The sequence below is a fragment of the Dermacentor albipictus genome, chromosome 2 (assembly GCF_038994185.2).
Source record: "Dermacentor albipictus isolate Rhodes 1998 colony chromosome 2, USDA_Dalb.pri_finalv2, whole genome shotgun sequence".
In the NCBI taxonomy this organism is placed as follows: domain Eukaryota; kingdom Metazoa; phylum Arthropoda; class Arachnida; order Ixodida; family Ixodidae; genus Dermacentor; species Dermacentor albipictus.
In genome coordinates this window covers 73,367,159-73,387,618 of record NC_091822.1, presented here as the reverse complement: position 1 = coordinate 73,387,618, position 20,460 = coordinate 73,367,159, and the positions used below count along the sequence as shown (strand labels likewise).

Below are 20,460 nucleotides of genomic sequence, written 5' to 3'. Positions count from 1 at the left end.
TCGGCATGCATAATAGGTTCAGAATCCTTCAGACCTGACGGAAGATCGTTATTATAAAGAAAACAGAGGCCCAACAAGGAACCTTGCAGAAGCCAGAAAATAGTGTTTTGTAGTAGAGAGGTTAGATTGTTTACAGCAACATATTGTTTCCTATTTGAAAAATAACATTTAATTGGATTATAAATATTTCATTTCAGACACTAATTTTCCAATTTCTGTTGCACAGTATTGTCTGATCTACCGCATCGAAAGCTTTGGATACATCTAAGTAAACTACTAAGGCTAGTTTGTTATTATGCAGTGCAGTATTTATGAGTTGTGTAAGAACAACAACTGCGAAAGACGTTGATCTTTGGCGCCAGAAGCCATGCTGATTAGGACAGATGATGTTATATTTCTTTTAAAAATTTTGTATACGCTTACAAAGTGTCTTTACAAAAACTGTATTGATTGCATTTAGCAGCGATATAGGCCTGTACTTTTCTATGTCGGATCGCTCACCGCTATTAAAGATGGATATGACCTTCTTGACCTGCAGTTGATCAGGATACACTCCATTTTCCAACGTATGGTTTAAGATATGCAGTAGATAGATTCCCAGCATATCAAAGTTGTTTTTTATCAGCCTAACAGGTAATGCATCAATCAGGTTCTGCCGCCTTAGAGACTGAAGGGTTGTTTACTGTTGTAACTAATTCTTCAATTTCTATGTGAGGCAATGCAAAAGTGTTGTTGTCACGCTCTGCCATTTTCACTGAAGGAACATCAGCATGTACTTGTGCAGCTACCTTAGGCTCTACGGAGGCAAAATAGGTACCAAATGATTCAACTGTACCTTCGTCAACAGTTTCAGGGAAAGTAGAGATGTTCGATCCTAAGCCGATTGCGTAATTTACCGTGTCCCAATGTTTTTTTGTATTTACATGCGCCTGCTTCACGAGAGATGAATAACATGTTTTTTTCCTTTTCCTCATAGAGAACATAGATAGCTTTAGATAGCGTTTAAATTGAGTTAGGTAAGATTCGTTTGATGTGAACTGTTACCATTTGTGGTACCATTTATGTTTTTACAATGTTAATATTTCAGTGTTCATCTAAGGACACTTTGGGTAGATGTATTTTTATGGGTCGTCACAGACCGCCGTTTAACGGCATTTTTAAGTGTATCTAGAAATTTCATGTACTCGGTATCAACGTGTTTATCATATGCCGTAATGAAATCTGTTCGTTCTAATATTTCACGCAGCCGGACCTAGTCTATCTTACTCAGTGTTTTACTATGTACCGAATGTAGTGTTTCTCAATAGGAACAATAATGGATTAATGGTCTGCAATCAACTCGCCGCAAGGACCAGCCTGCGCAGCTTAAGTAATATGGCACAGGATGGGATCTAGTTAGTAGTTGAGGTATCGGGGCGCGAGTTGCTTCTGTTTAAAAAGCTTTCTCCGAACGTATTAATGCTCTTTCGAACAGCTTACGCCTATACGCCACGCTGTTACGGATCCGTACGCCGACAACGGCGCGCGCAGGCGCAGGTTAGACTTTTCTGACAGTAACGCTATTATTGCGCGATGATGCACAGGAGCGGTAACTGCGCTCGGACTGCCACTGCGGCAACACCAGATACGCTTGCTCATCGATATCGCGCCAATCAACAACGTAAATCTTTCTTTTGATTGGAATGGTAGGCCCTGCCCAAACGGGCAAGGCCTCTCAAAAATTGGCCTATAGGCTCATTGGAGTGTCCCTCCCCACGGTAATCTTTAGTAAAAGGCGAAAGATTAATACGTGGATTTGAGGAGAGACCTGAGCGATGAAATTACCTATGCTGTGCGAGACTGGTCTGCTAAATGGTGTCACTTACTTGGCCAAGCGAACCTTCAAGCTATTCTCAAATTTGCATGCTGAAACCTCAACTCATGTTATTCTTTAGCAAGTGTATACCTGCCTGGGCTTTTTGACATGTACTTGTTAATAGAGAAATTTTAAATGTTTCCGTATTCACGTTTAAAAGCTAATAACAGTGTTAAAAATAGCCCGGATTGCTTGCACTGCACGACTGCCATTTTTATGCGCTGCTGTCGCCATCTGGTGTTGAACATCGAAGATTTAAACGCATGCGCTGGCCTGTTTTTTTACCGGATACTTTTTATTATTAGTTCTAAAATCCAGTACACACGCAGTTGGTCCCACCCATAGCCTTCAAGGCTAGTGATGGGCCCACACTCTAAACAAGTACTATAATACTGGCAGACTTTTTGTTGAATGGGCTCAATCACAACACACTTCAGTGACACGCAAGAAAATTGGCAAGCTTCAGTATATAACTTTGTGGTATATTCGACCGAAGCAGAGTCCAAAGTCCAAAGAACGACCAAAGCACCGACAGGGCATCAAAAATAAAAACAAGCTGTTTCTTTTTTTGTAATCTTATTTACACGCTTCTTCATTCCAGTAGTTCCATAGTAAAGAGGAAAAGATGTTTTAACGATGCTAAAATATCATTCCTTTGCATTACTTCGTTTGGAACTTCATTACACACGTAGTTTCCTTTATATTGTATAGGTCTATGGCTGTATGTATAATGAGAAGGCGGGAAGGTAAATAGGCTGTTTGTAGCTGCTCCTGTTTGTTTCATTGATAATCTGAAAATAGTAAGCAACAGCTCGTTATTGGACCTTATTAATCCATTTACTACTTCAGCTATCTTCAATTTATGTGAAATTGATACGGATAACATCCGTAGCTGTTCAGAAAGGACATACATGGGTGAGAATTTATTGAATAATTTATCATACGAATAGCACGTTATTGAAGGCGACAAACATGGTCTCAATATGTTTTGTATGTCTTGCCCCTCGTTTGCAGGCAATAGCACAAATCGCTGAGCGCAAATGAGAAATACAGAACGCGTGAAATCGAAAGACCAAAGCACTCTACAGCTTTTAGTAATACATGACAGCCATGACTTCATTTGGAGCAGACAGTAATAATTTGTTCCTTCCAGTGCATATCAGACTCAAACACAGCACCAAGATATAACTTGCATTGCGTCACGCTGAGCGCATTCTTGTTGTTAATAATTGATGCAACGTGGTGATAATTTATATTATTCGCGAGTGAAACACGGCGTACTTTATTTTCTGGTTATAAAGAGTCAGCTGATTACTTATGTACATTTGTGATACTTGGCTAAGTTCTTCATTAAATGTACATTTCAGTTCCTCTAAATTATCGCCTGTGGAAAGTAATGCTATGTCATCGGCATGCATAATAGGTTCAGAATCCTTCAGACCTGACGGAAGATCGTTATTATAAAGAAAACAGAGGCCCAGCAAGGAACCTTGCAGAAGCCAGAAAATAGTGTTTTGTAGTAAAGAGGTTAGATTGTTTACAGCAACATATTGTTTCCTATTTGAAAAATAACATTTAATTGGATTATAAATATTTCCTTTCAGACACTAATTTTCCAATTTCTGTTGCACAGTATTGTCTGATCTACCGCATCGAAAGCTTTGGATACATCTAAGTAAACTACTAAGGCTAGTTTGTTATTATGCAGTGCAGTGTTTATGAGTTGTGTAAGAACAACAACTGCGAAAGACGTTGATCTTTGGCGCCAGAAGCCATGCTGATTAGGACAGATGATGTTATATTTCTTTTAAAAATTTTGTATACGCTTACAAAGTGTCTTTACAAAAACTGTATTGATTGCATTTAGCAGCGATATAGGCCTGTACTTTTCTATGTCGGATCGCTCACCGCTATTAAAGATGGATATGACCTTCTTGACCTGCAGTTGATCAGGATACACTCCATTTTCCAACGTATGGTTTAAGATATGCAGTAGATAGATTCCCAGCATATCAAAGTTGTTTTTTATCAGCCTAACAGGTAATGCATCAGTCAGGTTCTGCCGCCTTAGAGACTGAAGGGTTGTTTACTGTTGTAACTAATTCTTCAATTTCTATGTGAGGCAATGCAAAAGTGTTGTTGTCACGCTCTGCCATTTTCACTGAAGGAACATCAGCATGTACTTGTGCAGCTACCTTAGGCTCTACGGAGGCAAAATAGGTACCAAATGATTCAACTGTACCTTCGTCAACAGTTTCAGGGAAAGTAGAGATGTTCGATCCTAAGCCGATTGCGTAATTTACCGTGTCCCAATGTTTTTTTGTATTTACATGCGCCTGCTTCACGAGAGATGAATAACATGTTTTTTTCCTTTTCCTCATAGAGAACATAGATAGCTTTAGATAGCGTTTAAATTGAGTTAGGTAAGATTCGTTTGATGTGAACTGTTACCATTTGTGGTACCATTTATGTTTTTACAATGTTAATATTTCAGTGTTCATCCAAGGACACTTTGGGTAGATGTATTTTTATGGGTCGTCACAGACCGCCGTTTAACGGCATTTTTAAGTGTATCTAGAAATTTCATGTACTCGGTATCAACGTGTTTATCATATGCCGTAATGAAATCTGTTCGTTCTAATATTTCACGCAGCCGGACCTAGTCTATCTTACTCAGTGTTTTACTATGTGCCGAATGTGTTGTTTCTCAATAGGAACAATAATGGATTAATGGTCTGCAATCAACTCGCCGCAAGGACCAGCCTGCGCAGCTTAAGTAATATGGCACAGGATGGGATCTAGTTAGTAGTTGAGGTATCGGGGCGCGAGTTGCTTCTGTTTAAAAAGCTTTCTCCGAACGTATTAATGCTCTTTCGAACAGCTTACGCCTATACGCCACGCTGTTACGGATCCGTGCGCCGACAATGGCCCGCGCAGGCGCAGGTTAGACTTTTCTGACAGTAACGCTATTATTGCGCGATGATGCACAGGAGCGGTAACTGCGCTCGGACTGCCACTGCGGCAACACCAGATACGCTTGCTCATCGATATCGCGCCAATCAACAACGTAAATCTTTCTTTTGATTGGAATGGTAGGCCCTGCCCAAACGGGCAAGGCCTCTCAAAAATTTGCCTATAGTCTCATTGGAGTGTCCCTCCCCACGGTAATCTTTAGTAAAAGGCGAAAGATTAATACGTGGATTTGAGGAGAGACCTGAGCGATGAAATTACCTATGCTGTGCGAGACTGGTCTGCTAAATGGTGTCACTTACTTGGTCAAGCGAACCTTCAAGCTATTCTCAAATTTGCATGCTGAAACCTCAACTCATGTTATTCTTTAGCAAGTGTATACCTGCCTGGGCTTTTCGACATGTACTTGTTAATAGAGAAATTTTAAATGTTTCCGTATTCACGTTTAAAAGCTAATAACAGTGTTAAAAATAGCCCGGATTGCTTGCACTGCACGACTGCCATTTTTATGCGCTGCTGTCGCCATCTGGTGTTGAACATCGAAGATTTAAACGCATGCGCTGGCCTGTTTTTTTACCGGATACTTTTTATTATTAGTTCTAAAATCCAGTACACACGCAGTTGGTCCCACCCATAGCCTTCAAGGCTAGTGATGGGCCCACACTCTAAACAAGTACTATAATACTGGCAGACTTTTTGTTGAATGGGCTCAATCACAACACACTTCAGTGACACGCAAGAAAATTGGCAAGCTTCAGTATATAACTTTGTGGTATATTCGACCGAAGCAGAGTCCAAAGTCCAAAGAACGACCAAAGCACCGACAGGGCATCAAAAATAAAAACAAGCTGTTTCTTTTTTTGTAAACTTATTTACACGCTTCTTCATTCCAGTAGTGCCACAGTAAAGACGAAAAGATGTTTTAACGATGCTAAAATATCATTCCTTTGCATTACTTCGTTTGGAACTTCATTACACACATTGGCTCCTTTATATTGTACAGGTCTATGGCTGTATGTATAATGAGAAGGCGGGAAGGTAAATAGGCTGTTTGTAGCTGCTCCTGTTTGTTTCATTGATAATCTGAAAATAGTAAGCAGCAGCTCGTTATTGGACCTTATTAATCCATTTACTACTTCAGCTATCTTCAATTTATGTGAAATTGATACGGATAACATCCGTAGCTGTTCAGAAAGGACATACATGGGTGAGAATTTCTTGAATAATTTATCATACGAATAGCACGTTATTGAAGGCGACAAACATGGTCTCAATATGTTTTGTATGTCTTGCCCCTCGTTTGTAGGCAATAGCACAAATCGCTGAGCGCAAATGAGAAATACAGAACGCGTGAAATCGAAAGACCAAAGCACTCTACAGCTTTTAGTAATACATGACAGCCATGACTTCATTTGGAGCAGACAGTAATAATTTGTTCCTTCCAGTGCATATCAGACTCAAACACAGCACCAAGATATAACTTGCATTGCGTCACGCTGAGCGCATTCTTGTTGTTAATAATTGATGCAACGTGGTGATAATTTATATTATTCGCGAGTGAAACACGGCGTACTTTATTTTCTGGTTATAAAGAGTCAGCTGATTACTTATGTACCATTGTGATACTTGGCTAAGTTCTTCATTAAATGTACATTTCAGTTCCTCTAAATTATCGCCTGTGGAAAGTAATGCTATGTCATCGGCATGCATAATAGGTTCAGAATCCTTCAGACCTGACGGAAGATCGTTATTATAAAGAAAACAGAGGCCCAGCAAGGAACCTTGCAGAAGCCAGAAAATAGTGTTTTGTAGTAGAGAGGTTAGATTGTTTACAGCAACATATTGTTTCCTATTTGAAAAATAACATTTAATTGGATTATAAATATTTCATTTCAGACACTAATTTTCCAATTTCTGTTGCACAGTATTGTCTGATCTACCGCATCGAAAGCTTTGGATACATCTAAGTAAACTACTAAAGCTAGTTTGTTATTATGCAGTGCAGTATTTATGAGTTGTGTAAGAACAACAACTGCGAAAGACGTTGATCTTTGGCGCCAGAAGCCATGCTGATTAGGACAGATGATGTTATATTTCTTTTAAAAATTTTGTATACGCTTACAAAGTGTCTTTACAAAAACTGTATTGATTGCATTTAGCAGCGATATAGGCCTGTACTTTTCTATGTCGGATCGCTCACCGCTATTAAAGATGGATATGACCTTCTTGACCTGCAGTTGATCAGGATACACTCCATTTTCCAACGTATGGTTTAAGATATGCAGTAGATAGATTCCCAGCATATCAAAGTTGTTTTTTATCAGCCTAACAGGTAATGCATCAATCAGGTTCTGCCGCCTTAGAGACTGAAGGGTTGTTTACTGTTGTAACTAATTCTTCAATTTCTATGTGAGGCAATGCAAAAGTGTTGTTGTCACGCTCTGCCATTTTCACTGAAGGAACATCAGCATGTACTTGTGCAGCTGCCTTAGGCTCTACGGAGGCAAAATAGGTACCAAATGATTCAACTGTACCTTCGTCAACAGTTTCAGGGAAAGTAGAGATGTTCGATCCTAAGCCGATTGCGTAATTTACCGTGTCCCAATGTTTTTTTGTATTTACATGCGCCTGCTTCACGAGAGATGAATAACATGTTTTTTTCCTTTTCCTCATAGAGAACATAGATAGCTTTAGATAGCGTTTAAATTGAGTTAGGTAAGATTCGTTTGATGTGAACTGTTACCATTTGTGGTACCATTTATGTTTTTACAATGTTAATATTTCAGTGTTCATCCAAGGACACTTTGGGTAGATGTATTTTTATGGGTCGGCACAGACCGCCGTTTAACGGCATTTTTAAGTGTATCTAGAAATTTCATGTACTCGGTATCAACGTGTTTATCATATGCCGTAATGAAATCTGTTCGTTCTAATATTTCACGCAGCCGGACCTAGTCTATCTTACTCAGTGTTTTACTATGTACCGAATGTAGTGTTTCTCAATAGGAACAATAATGGATTAATGGTCTGCAATCAACTCGCCGCAAGGACCAGCCTGCGCAGCTTAAGTAATATGGCACAGGATGGGATCTAGTTAGTAGTTGAGGTATCGGGGCGCGAGTTGCTTCTGTTTAAAAAGCTTTCTCCGAACGTATTAATGCTCTTTCGAACAGCTTACGCCTATACGCCACGCTGTTACGGATCCGTACGCCGACAACGGCGCGCGCAGGCGCAGGTTAGACTTTTCTGACAGTAACGCTATTATTGCGCGATGATGCACAGGAGCGGTAACTGCGCTCGGACTGCCACTGCGGCAACACCAGATACGCTTGCTCATCGATATCGCGCCAATCAACAACGTAAATCTTTCTTTTGATTGGAATGGTAGGCCCTGCCCAAACGGGCAAGGCCTCTCAAAAATTGGCCTATAGGCTCATTGGAGTGTCCCTCCCCACGGTAATCTTTAGTAAAAGGCGAAAGATTTATACGTGGATTTGAGGAGAGACCTGAGCGATGAAATTACCTATGCTGTGCGAGACTGGTCTGCTAAATGGTGTCACTTACTTGGCCAAGCGAACCTTCAAGCTATTCTCAAATTTGCATGCTGAAACCTCAACTCATGTTATTCTTTAGCAAGTGTATACCTGCCTGGTCTTTTCGACATGTACTTGTTAATAGAGAAATTTTAAATGTTTCCGTATTCACGTTTAAAAGCTAATAACAGTGTTAAAAATAGCCCGGATTGCTTGCACTGCACGACTGCCATTTTTATGCGCTGCTGTCGCCATCTGGTGTTGAACATCGAAGATTTAAACGCATGCGCTGGCCTGTTTTTTTACCGGATACTTTTTATTATTAGTTCTAAAATCCAGTACACACGCAGTTGGTCCCACCCATAGCCTTCAAGGCTAGTGATGGGCCCACACTCTAAACAAGTACTATAATACTGGCAGACTTTTTGTTGAATGGGCTCAATCACAACACACTTCAGTGACACGCAAGAAAATTGGCAAGCTTCAGTATATAACTTTGTGGTATATTCGACCGAAGCAGAGTCCAAAGTCCAAAGAACGACCAAAGCACCGACAGGGCATCAAAAATAAAAACAAGCTGTTTCTTTTTTTGTAAACTTATTTACACGCTTCTTCATTCCAGTAGTTCCATAGTAAAGAGGAAAAGATGTTTTAACGATGCTAAAATATCATTCCTTTGCATTACTTCGTTTGGAACTTCATTACACACGTAGTTTCCTTTATATTGTATAGGTCTATGGCTGTATGTATAATGAGAAGGCGGGAAGGTAAATAGGCTGTTTGTAGCTGCTCCTGTTTGTTTCATTGATAATCTGAAAATAGTAAGCAGCAGCTCGTTATTGGACCTTATTAATCCATTTACTACTTCAGCTATCTTCAATTTATGTGAAATTGATACGGATAACATCCGTAGCTGTTCAGAAAGGACATACATGGGTGAGAATTTCTTGAATAATTTATCATACGAATAGCACGTTATTGAAGGCGACAAACATGGTCTCAATATGTTTTGTATGTCTTGCCCCTCGTTTGCAGGCAATAGCACAAATCGCTGAGCGCAAATGAGAAATACAGAACGCGTGAAATCGAAAGACCAAAGCACTCTACAGCTTTTAGTAATACATGACAGCCATGACTTCATTCGGAGCAGACAGTAATAATTTGTTCCTTCCAGTGCATATCAGACTCAAACACAGCACCAAGATATAACTTGCATTGCGTCACGCTGAGCGCATTCTTGTTGTTAATAATTGATGCAACGTGGTGATAATTTATATTATTCGCGAGTGAAACACGGCGTACTTTATTTTCTGGTTATAAAGAGTCAGCTGATTACTTATGTACCATTGTGATACTTGGCTAAGTTCTTCATTAAATGTACATTTCAGTTCCTCTAAATTATCGCCTGTGGAAAGTAATGCTATGTCATCGGCATGCATAATAGGTTCAGAATCCTTCAGACCTGACGGAAGATCGTTATTATACAGAAAACAGAGGCCCAACAAGGAACCTTGCAGAAGCCAGAAAATAGTGTTTTGTAGTAGAGAGGTTAGATTGTTTACAGCAACATATTGTTTCCTATTTGAAAAATAACATTTAATTGGATTATAAATATTTCCTTTCAGACCCTAATTTTCCAATTTCTGTTGCACAGTATTGTCTGATCTACCGCATCGAAAGCTTTGGATACATCTAAGTAAACTACTAAGGCTAGTTTGTTATTATGCAGTGCAGTATTTATGAGTTGTGTAAGAACAACAACTGCGAAAGACGTTGATCATTGGCGCCAGAAGCCATGCTGATTAGGACAGATGATGTTATATTTCTTTTAAAAATTTTGTATACGCTTACAAAGTGTCTTTACAAAAACTGTATTGATTGCATTTAGCAGCGATATAGGCCTGTACTTTTCTATGTCGGATCGCTCACCGCTATTAAAGATGGATATGACCTTCTTGACCTGCAGTTGATCAGGATACACTCCATTTTCCAACGTATGGTTTAAGATATGCAGTAGATAGATTCCCAGCATATCAAAGTTGTTTTTTATCAGCCTAACAGGTAATGCATCAGTCAGGTTCTGCCGCCTTAGAGACTGAAGGGTTGTTTACTGTTGTAACTAATTCTTCAATTTCTATGTGAGGCAATGCAAAAGTGTTGTTGTCACGCTCTGCCATTTTCACTGAAGGAACATCAGCATGTACTTGTGCAGCTACCTTAGGCTCTACGGAGGCAAAATAGGTACCAAATGATTCAACTGTACCTTCGTCAACAGTTTCAGGGAAAGTAGAGATGTTCGATCCTAAGCCGATTGCGTAATTTACCGTGTCCCAATGTTTTTTTGTATTTACATGCGCCTGCTTCACGAGAGATTAATAACATGTTTTTTTCCTTTTCCTCATAGAGAACATAGATAGCTTTAGATAGCGTTTAAATTGAGTTAGGTAAGATTCGTTTGATGTGAACTGTTACCATTTGTGGTACCATTTATGTTTTTACAATGTTAATATTTCAGTGTTCATCCAAGGACACTTTGGGTAGATGTATTTTTATGGGTCGTCACAGACCGCCGTTTAACGGCATTTTTAAGTGTATCTAGAAATTTCATGTACTCGGTATCAACGTGTTTATCATATGCCGTAATGAAATCTGTTCGTTCTAATATTTCACGCAGCCGGACCTAGTCTATCTTACTCAGTGTTTTACTATGTGCCGAATGTGTTGTTTCTCAATAGGAACAATAATGGATTAATGGTCTGCAATCAACTCGCCGCAAGGACCAGCCTGCGCAGCTTAAGTAATATGGCACAGGATGGGATCTAGTTAGTAGTTGAGGTATCGGGGCGCGAGTTGCTTCTGTTTAAAAAGCTTTCTCCGAACGTATTAATGCTCTTTCGAACAGCTTACGCCTATACGCCACGCTGTTACGGATCCGTGCGCCGACAATGGCCCGCGCAGGCGCAGGTTAGACTTTTCTGACAGTAACGCTATTATTGCGCGATGATGCACAGGAGCGGTAACTGCGCTCGGACTGCCACTGCGGCAACACCAGATACGCTTGCTCATCGATATCGCGCCAATCAACAACGTAAATCTTTCTTTTGATTGGAATGGTAGGCCCTGCCCAAACGGGCAAGGCCTCTCAAAAATTTGCCTATAGTCTCATTGGAGTGTCCCTCCCCACGGTAATCTTTAGTAAAAGGCGAAAGATTAATACGTGGATTTGAGGAGAGACCTGAGCGATGAAATTACCTATGCTGTGCGAGACTGGTCTGCTAAATGGTGTCACTTACTTGGTCAAGCGAACCTTCAAGCTATTCTCAAATTTGCATGCTGAAACCTCAACTCATGTTATTCTTTAGCAAGTGTATACCTGCCTGGGCTTTTCGACATGTACTTGTTAATAGAGAAATTTTAAATGTTTCCGTATTCACGTTTAAAAGCTAATAACAGTGTTAAAAATAGCCCGGATTGCTTGCACTGCACGACTGCCATTTTTATGCGCTGCTGTCGCCATCTGGTGTTGAACATCGAAGATTTAAACGCATGCGCTGGCCTGTTTTTTTACCGGATACTTTTTATTATTAGTTCTAAAATCCAGTACACACGCAGTTGGTCCCACCCATAGCCTTCAAGGCTAGTGATGGGCCCACACTCTAAACAAGTACTATAATACTGGCAGACTTTTTGTTGAATGGGCTCAATCACAACACACTTCAGTGACACGCAAGAAAATTGGCAAGCTTCAGTATATAACTTTGTGGTATATTCGACCGAAGCAGAGTCCAAAGTCCAAAGAACGACCAAAGCACCGACAGGGCATCAAAAATAAAAACAAGCTGTTTCTTTTTTTGTAAACTTATTTACACGCTTCTTCATTCCAGTAGTGCCACAGTAAAGACGAAAAGATGTTTTAACGATGCTAAAATATCATTCCTTTGCATTACTTCGTTTGGAACTTCATTACACACATTGGCTCCTTTATATTGTACAGGTCTATGGCTGTATGTATAATGAGAAGGCGGGAAGGTAAATAGGCTGTTTGTAGCTGCTCCTGTTTGTTTCATTGATAATCTGAAAATAGTAAGCAGCAGCTCGTTATTGGACCTTATTAATCCATTTACTACTTCAGCTATCTTCAATTTATGTGAAATTGATACGGATAACATCCGTAGCTGTTCAGAAAGGACATACATGGGTGAGAATTTCTTGAATAATTTATCATACGAATAGCACGTTATTGAAGGCGACAAACATGGTCTCAATATGTTTTGTATGTCTTGCCCCTCGTTTGTAGGCAATAGCACAAATCGCTGAGCGCAAATGAGAAATACAGAACGCGTGAAATCGAAAGACCAAAGCACTCTACAGCTTTTAGTAATACATGACAGCCATGACTTCATTTGGAGCAGACAGTAATAATTTGTTCCTTCCAGTGCATATCAGACTCAAACACAGCACCAAGATATAACTTGCATTGCGTCACGCTGAGCGCATTCTTGTTGTTAATAATTGATGCAACGTGGTGATAATTTATATTATTCGCGAGTGAAACACGGCGTACTTTATTTTCTGGTTATAAAGAGTCAGCTGATTACTTATGTACCATTGTGATACTTGGCTAAGTTCTTCATTAAATGTACATTTCAGTTCCTCTAAATTATCGCCTGTGGAAAGTAATGCTATGTCATCGGCATGCATAATAGGTTCAGAATCCTTCAGACCTGACGGAAGATCGTTATTATAAAGAAAACAGAGGCCCAGCAAGGAACCTTGCAGAAGCCAGAAAATAGTGTTTTGTAGTAGAGAGGTTAGATTGTTTACAGCAACATATTGTTTCCTATTTGAAAAATAACATTTAATTGGATTATAAATATTTCCTTTCAGACACTAATTTTCCAATTTCTGTTGCACAGTATTGTCTGATCTACTGCATCGAAAGCTTTGGATACATCTAAGTAAACTACTAAAGCTAGTTTGTTATTATGCAGTGCAGTATTTATGAGTTGTGTAAGAACAACAACTGCGAAAGACGTTGATCTTTGGCGCCAGAAGCCATGCTGATTAGGACAGATGATGTTATATTTCTTTTAAAAATTTTGTATACGCTTACAAAGTGTCTTTACAAAAACTGTATTGATTGCATTTAGCAGCGATATAGGCCTGTACTTTTCTATGTCGGATCGCTCACCGCTATTAAAGATGGATATGACCTTCTTGACCTGCAGTTGATCAGGATACACTCCATTTTCCAACGTATGGTTTAAGATATGCAGTAGATAGATTCCCAGCATATCAAAGTTGTTTTTTATCAGCCTAACAGGTAATGCATCAATCAGGTTCTGCCGCCTTAGAGACTGAAGGGTTGTTTACTGTTGTAACTAATTCTTCAATTTCTATGTGAGGCAATGCAAAAGTGTTGTTGTCACGCTCTGCCATTTTCACTGAAGGAACATCAGCATGTACTTGTGCAGCTACCTTAGGCTCTACGGAGGCAAAATAGGTACCAAATGATTCAACTGTACCTTCGTCAACAGTTTCAGGGAAAGTAGAGATGTTCGATCCTAAGCCGATTGCGTAATTTACCGTGTCCCAATGTTTTTTTGTATTTACATGCGCCTGCTTCACGAGAGATGAATAACATGTTTTTTTCCTTTTCCTCATAGAGAACATAGATAGCTTTAGATAGCGTTTAAATTGAGTTAGGTAAGATTCGTTTGATGTGAACTGTTACCATTTGTGGTACCATTTATGTTTTTACAATGTTAATATTTCAGTGTTCATCTAAGGACACTTTGGGTAGATGTATTTTTATGGGTCGTCACAGACCGCCGTTTAACGGCATTTTTAAGTGTATCTAGAAATTTCATGTACTCGGTATCAACGTGTTTATCATATGCCGTAATGAAATCTGTTCGTTCTAATATTTCACGCAGCCGGACCTAGTCTATCTTACTCAGTGTTTTACTATGTACCGAATGTAGTGTTTCTCAATAAGAACAATAATGGATTAATGGTCTGCAATCAACTCGCCGCAAGGACCAGCCTGCGCAGCTTAAGTAATATGGCACAGGATGGGATCTAGTTAGTAGTTGAGGTATCGGGGCGCGAGTTGCTTCTGTTTAAAAAGCTTTCTCCGAACGTATTAATGCTCTTTCGAACAGCTTACGCCTATACGCCACGCTGTTACGGATCCGTACGCCGACAACGGCGCGCGCAGGCGCAGGTTAGACTTTTCTGACAGTAACGCTATTATTGCGCGATGATGCACAGGAGCGGTAACTGCGCTCGGACTGCCACTGCGGCAACACCAGATACGCTTGCTCATCGATATCGCGCCAATCAACAACGTAAATCTTTCTTTTGATTGGAATGGTAGGCCCTGCCCAAACGGGCAAGGCCTCTCAAAAATTGGCCTATAGGCTCATTGGAGTGTCCCTCCCCACGGTAATCTTTAGTAAAAGGCGAAAGATTAATACGTGGATTTGAGGAGAGACCTGAGCGATGAAATTACCTATGCTGTGCGAGACTGGTCTGCTAAATGGTGTCACTTACTTGGCCAAGCGAACCTTCAAGCTATTCTCAAATTTGCATGCTGAAACCTCAACTCATGTTATTCTTTAGCAAGTGTATACCTGCCTGGGCTTTTCGACATGTACTTGTTAATAGAGAAATTTTAAATGTTTCCGCATTCACGTTTAAAAGCTAATAACAGTGTTAAAAATAGCCCGGATTGCTTGCACTGCACGACTGCCATTTTTATGCGCTGCTGTCGCCATCTGGTGTTGAACATCGAAGATTTAAACGCATGCGCTGGCCTGTTTTTTTACCGGATACTTTTTATTATTAGTTCTAAAATCCAGTACACACGCAGTTGGTCCCACCCATAGCCTTCAAGGCTAGTGATGGGCCCACACTCTAAACAAGTACTATAATACTGGCAGACTTTTTGTTGAATGGGCTCAATCACAACACACTTCAGTGACACGCAAGAAAATTGGCAAGCTTCAGTATATAACTTTGTGGTATATTCGACCGAAGCAGAGTCCAAAGTCCAAAGAACGACCAAAGCACCGACAGGGCATCAAAAATAAAAACAAGCTGTTTCTTTTTTTGTAATCTTATTTACACGCTTCTTCATTCCAGTAGTTCCATAGTAAAGAGGAAAAGATGTTTTAACGATGCTAAAATATCATTCCTTTGCATTACTTCGTTTGGAACTTCATTACACACGTAGTTTCCTTTATATTGTATAGGTCTATGGCTGTATGTATAATGAGAAGGCGGGAAGGTAAATAGGCTGTTTGTAGCTGCTCCTGTTTGTTTCATTGATAATCTGAAAATAGTAAGCAGCAGCTCGTTATTGGACCTTATTAATCCATTTACTACTTCAGCTATCTTCAATTTATGTGAAATTGATACGGATAACATCCGTAGCTGTTCAGAAAGGACATACATGGGTGAGAATTTCTTGAATAATTTATCATACGAATAGCACGTTATTGAAGGCGACAAACATGGTCTCAATATGTTTTGTATGTCTTGCCCCTCGTTTGCAGGCAATAGCACAAATCGCTGAGCGCAAATGAGAAATACAGAACGCGTGAAATCGAAAGACCAAAGCACTCTACAGCTTTTAGTAATACATGACAGCCATGACTTCATTTGGAGCAGACAGTAATAATTTGTTCCTTCCAGTGCATATCAGACTCAAACACAGCACCAAGATATAACTTGCATTGCGTCACGCTGAGCGCATTCTTGTTGTTAATAATTGATGCAACGTGGTGATAATTTATATTATTCGCGAGTGAAACACGGCGTACTTTATTTTCTGGTTATAAAGAGTCAGCTGATTACTTATGTACCATTGTGATACTTGGCTAAGTTCTTCATTAAATGTACATTTCAGTTCCTCTAAATTATCGCCTGTGGAAAGTAATGCTATGTCATCGGCATGCATAATAGGTTCAGAATCCTTCAGACCTGACGGAAGATCGTTATTATAAAGAAAACAGAGGCCCAACAAGGAACCTTGCAGAAGCCAGAAAATAGTGTTTTGTAGTAGAGAGGTTAGATTGTTTACAGCAACATATTGTTTCCTATTTGAAAAATAACATTTAATTGGATTATAAATATTTCCTTTCAGACCCTAATTTTCCAATTTCTGTTGCACAGTATTGTCTGATCTACCGCATCGAAAGCTTTGGATACATCTAAGTAAACTACTAAGGCTAGTTTGTTATTATGCAGTGCAGTATTTATGAGTTGTGTAAGAACAACAACTGCGAAAGACGTTGATCATTGGCGCCAGAAGCCATGCTGATTAGGACAGATGATGTTATATTTCTTTTAAAAATTTTGTATACGCTTACAAAGTGTCTTTACAAAAACTGTATTGATTGCATTTAGCAGCGATATAGGCCTGTACTTTTCTATGTCGGATCGCTCACCGCTATTAAAGATGGATATGACCTTCTTGACCTGCAGTTGATCAGGATACACTCCATTTTCCAACGTATGGTTTAAGATATGCAGTAGATAGATTCCCAGCATATCAAAGTTGTTTTTTATCAGCCTAACAGGTAATGCATCAGTCAGGTTCTGCCGCCTTAGAGACTGAAGGGTTGTTTACTGTTGTAACTAATTCTTCAATTTCTATGTGAGGCAATGCAAAAGTGTTGTTGTCACGCTCTGCCATTTTCACTGAAGGAACATCAGCATGTACTTGTGCAGCTACCTTAGGCTCTACGGAGGCAAAATAGGTACCAAATGATTCAACTGTACCTTCGTCAACAGTTTCAGGGAAAGTAGAGATGTTCGATCCTAAGCCGATTGCGTAATTTACCGTGTCCCAATGTTTTTTTGTATTTACATGCGCCTGCTTCACGAGAGATGAATAACATGTTTTTTTCCTTTTCCTCATAGAGAACATAGATAGCTTTAGATAGCGTTTAAATTGAGTTAGGTAAGATTCGTTTGATGTGAACTGTTACCATTTGTGGTACCATTTATGTTTTTACAATGTTAATATTTCAGTGTTCATCCAAGGACACTTTGGGTAGATGTATTTTTATGGGTCGTCACAGACCGCCGTTTAACGGCATTTTTAAGTGTATCTAGAAATTTCATGTACTCGGTATCAACGTGTTTATCATATGCCGTAATGAAATCTGTTCGTTCTAATATTTCACGCAGCCGGACCTAGTCTATCTTACTCAGTGTTTTACTATGTGCCGAATGTGTTGTTTCTCAATAGGAACAATAATGGATTAATGGTCTGCAATCAACTCGCCGCAAGGACCAGCCTGCGCAGCTTAAGTAATATGGCACAGGATGGGATCTAGTTAGTAGTTGAGGTATCGGGGCGCGAGTTGCTTCTGTTTAAAAAGCTTTCTCCGAACGTATTAATGCTCTTTCGAACAGCTTACGCCTATACGCCACGCTGTTACGGATCCGTGCGCCGACAATGGCCCGCGCAGGCGCAGGTTAGACTTTTCTGACAGTAACGCTATTATTGCGCGATGATGCACAGGAGCGGTAACTGCGCTCGGACTGCCACTGCGGCAACACCAGATACGCTTGCTCATCGATATCGCGCCAATCAACAACGTAAATCTTTCTTTTGATTGGAATGGTAGGCCCTGCCCAAACGGGCAAGGCCTCTCAAAAATTTGCCTATAGTCTCATTGGAGTGTCCCTCCCCACGGTAATCTTTAGTAAAAGGCGAAAGATTAATACGTGGATTTGAGGAGAGACCTGAGCGATGAAATTACCTATGCTGTGCGAGACTGGTCTGCTAAATGGTGTCACTTACTTGGTCAAGCGAACCTTCAAGCTATTCTCAAATTTGCATGCTGAAACCTCAACTCATGTTATTCTTTAGCAAGTGTATACCTGCCTGGGCTTTTCGACATGTACTTGTTAATAGAGAAATTTTAAATGTTTCCGTATTCACGTTTAAAAGCTAATAACAGTGTTAAAAATAGCCCGGATTGCTTGCACTGCACGACTGCCATTTTTATGCGCTGCTGTCGCCATCTGGTGTTGAACATCGAAGATTTAAACGCATGCGCTGGCCTGTTTTTTTACCGGATACTTTTTATTATTAGTTCTAAAATCCAGTACACACGCAGTTGGTCCCACCCATAGCCTTCAAGGCTAGTGATGGGCCCACACTCTAAACAAGTACTATAATACTGGCAGACTTTTTGTTGAATGGGCTCAATCACAACACACTTCAGTGACACGCAAGAAAATTGGCAAGCTTCAGTATATAACTTTGTGGTATATTCGACCGAAGCAGAGTCCAAAGTCCAAAGAACGACCAAAGCACCGACAGGGCATCAAAAATAAAAACAAGCTGTTTCTTTTTTTGTAAACTTATTTACACGCTTCTTCATTCCAGTAGTGCCACAGTAAAGACGAAAAGATGTTTTAACGATGCTAAAATATCATTCCTTTGCATTACTTCGTTTGGAACTTCATTACACACATTGGCTCCTTTATATTGTACAGGTCTATGGCTGTATGTATAATGAGAAGGCGGGAAGGTAAATAGGCTGTTTGTAGCTGCTCCTGTTTGTTTCATTGATAATCTGAAAATAGTAAGCAGCAGCTCGTTATTGGACCTTATTAATCCATTTACTACTTCAGCTATCTTCAATTTATGTGAAATTGATACGGATAACATCCGTAGCTGTTCAGAAAGGACATACATGGGTGAGAATTTCTTGAATAATTTATCATACGAATAGCACGTTATTGAAGGCGACAAACATGGTCTCAATATGTTTTGTATGTCTTGCCCCTCGTTTGTAGGCAATAGCACAAATCGCTGAGCGCAAATGAGAAATACAGAACGCGTGAAATCGAAAGACCAAAGCACTCTACAGCTTTTAGTAATACATGACAGCCATGACTTCATTTGGAGCAGACAGTAATAATTTGTTCCTTCCAGTGCATATCAGACTCAAACACAGCACCAAGATATAACTTGCATTGCGTCACGCTGAGCGCATTCTTGTTGTTAATAATTGATGCAACGTGGTGATAATTTATATTATTCGCGAGTGAAACACGGCGTACTTTATTTTCTGGTTATAAAGAGTCAGCTGATTACTTATGTACCATTGTGATACTTGGCTAAGTTCTTCATTAAATGTACATTTCAGTTCCTCTAAATTATCGCCTGTGGAAAGTAATGCTATGTCATCGGCATGCATAATAGGTTCAGAATCCTTCAGACCTGACGGAAGATCGTTATTATAAAGAAAACAGAGGCCCAGCAAGGAACCTTGCAGAAGCCAGAAAATAGTGTTTTGTAGTAGAGAGGTTAGATTGTTTACAGCAACATATTGTTTCCTATTTGAAAAATAACATTTAATTGGATTATAAATATTTCCTTTCAGACACTAATTTTCCAATTTCTGTTGCACAGTATTGTCTGATCTACTGCATCGAAAGCTTTGGATACATCTAAGTAAACTACTAAAGCTAGTTTGTTATTATGCAGTGCAGTATTTATGAGTTGTGTAAGAACAACAACTGCGAAAGACGTTGATCTTTGGCGCCAGAAGCCATGCTGATTAGGACAGATGATGTTATATTTCTTTTAAAAATTTTGTATACGCTTACAAAGTGTCTTTACAAAAACTGTATTGATTGCATTTAGCAGCGATATAGGCCTGTACTTTTCTATGTCGGATCGCTCACCGCTATTAAAGATGGATATGACCTTCTTGACCTGCAGTTGATCAGGATACACTCCATTTTCCAACGTATGGTTTAAGATATGCAGTAGATAGATTCCCAGCATATCAAAGTTGTTTTTTATCAGCCTAACAGGTAATGCATCAATCAGGTTCTGCCGCCTTAGAGACTGAAGGGTTGTTTACTGTTGTAACTAATTCTTCAATTTCTATGTGAGGCAATGCAAAAGTGTTGTTGTCACGCTCTGCCATTTTCACTGAAGGAACATCAGCATGTACTTGTGCAGCTGCCTTAGGCTCTACGGAGGCAAAATAGGTACCAAATGATTCAACTGTACCTTCGTCAACAGTTTCAGGGAAAGTAGAGATGTTCGATCCTAAGCCGATTGCG

The 20,460-nt window shown here is 39.8% G+C and overlaps 6 non-coding genes across 6 annotated transcripts; all 6 read right to left on the bottom strand.

The window, feature by feature from the left end:
- Window positions 1-1,689: 1,689 nt before the first annotated feature.
- LOC139056500 (U5 spliceosomal RNA) lies at window positions 1,690-1,815 on the bottom strand. The gene has a single exon (XR_011512387.1). It is a non-coding gene; the product is annotated as a U5 spliceosomal RNA (small nuclear RNA).
- A 3,136-nt stretch (window positions 1,816-4,951) lies between these two features.
- On the bottom strand, window positions 4,952-5,077 carry LOC139056537 (U5 spliceosomal RNA). The gene has a single exon (XR_011512423.1). It is a non-coding gene; the product is annotated as a U5 spliceosomal RNA (small nuclear RNA).
- Window positions 5,078-8,213: 3,136 nt separating this feature from the next.
- On the bottom strand, window positions 8,214-8,339 carry LOC139056556 (U5 spliceosomal RNA). Its single transcript, XR_011512440.1, has one exon. It is a non-coding gene; the product is annotated as a U5 spliceosomal RNA (small nuclear RNA).
- A 3,136-nt stretch (window positions 8,340-11,475) lies between these two features.
- On the bottom strand, window positions 11,476-11,601 carry LOC139056536 (U5 spliceosomal RNA). Its single transcript, XR_011512422.1, has one exon. It is a non-coding gene; the product is annotated as a U5 spliceosomal RNA (small nuclear RNA).
- Window positions 11,602-14,737: 3,136 nt separating this feature from the next.
- On the bottom strand, window positions 14,738-14,863 carry LOC139056499 (U5 spliceosomal RNA). Its single transcript, XR_011512386.1, has one exon. It is a non-coding gene; the product is annotated as a U5 spliceosomal RNA (small nuclear RNA).
- Window positions 14,864-17,999: 3,136 nt separating this feature from the next.
- On the bottom strand, window positions 18,000-18,125 carry LOC139056535 (U5 spliceosomal RNA). Its single transcript, XR_011512421.1, has one exon. It is a non-coding gene; the product is annotated as a U5 spliceosomal RNA (small nuclear RNA).
- Window positions 18,126-20,460: the final 2,335 nt, after the last annotated feature.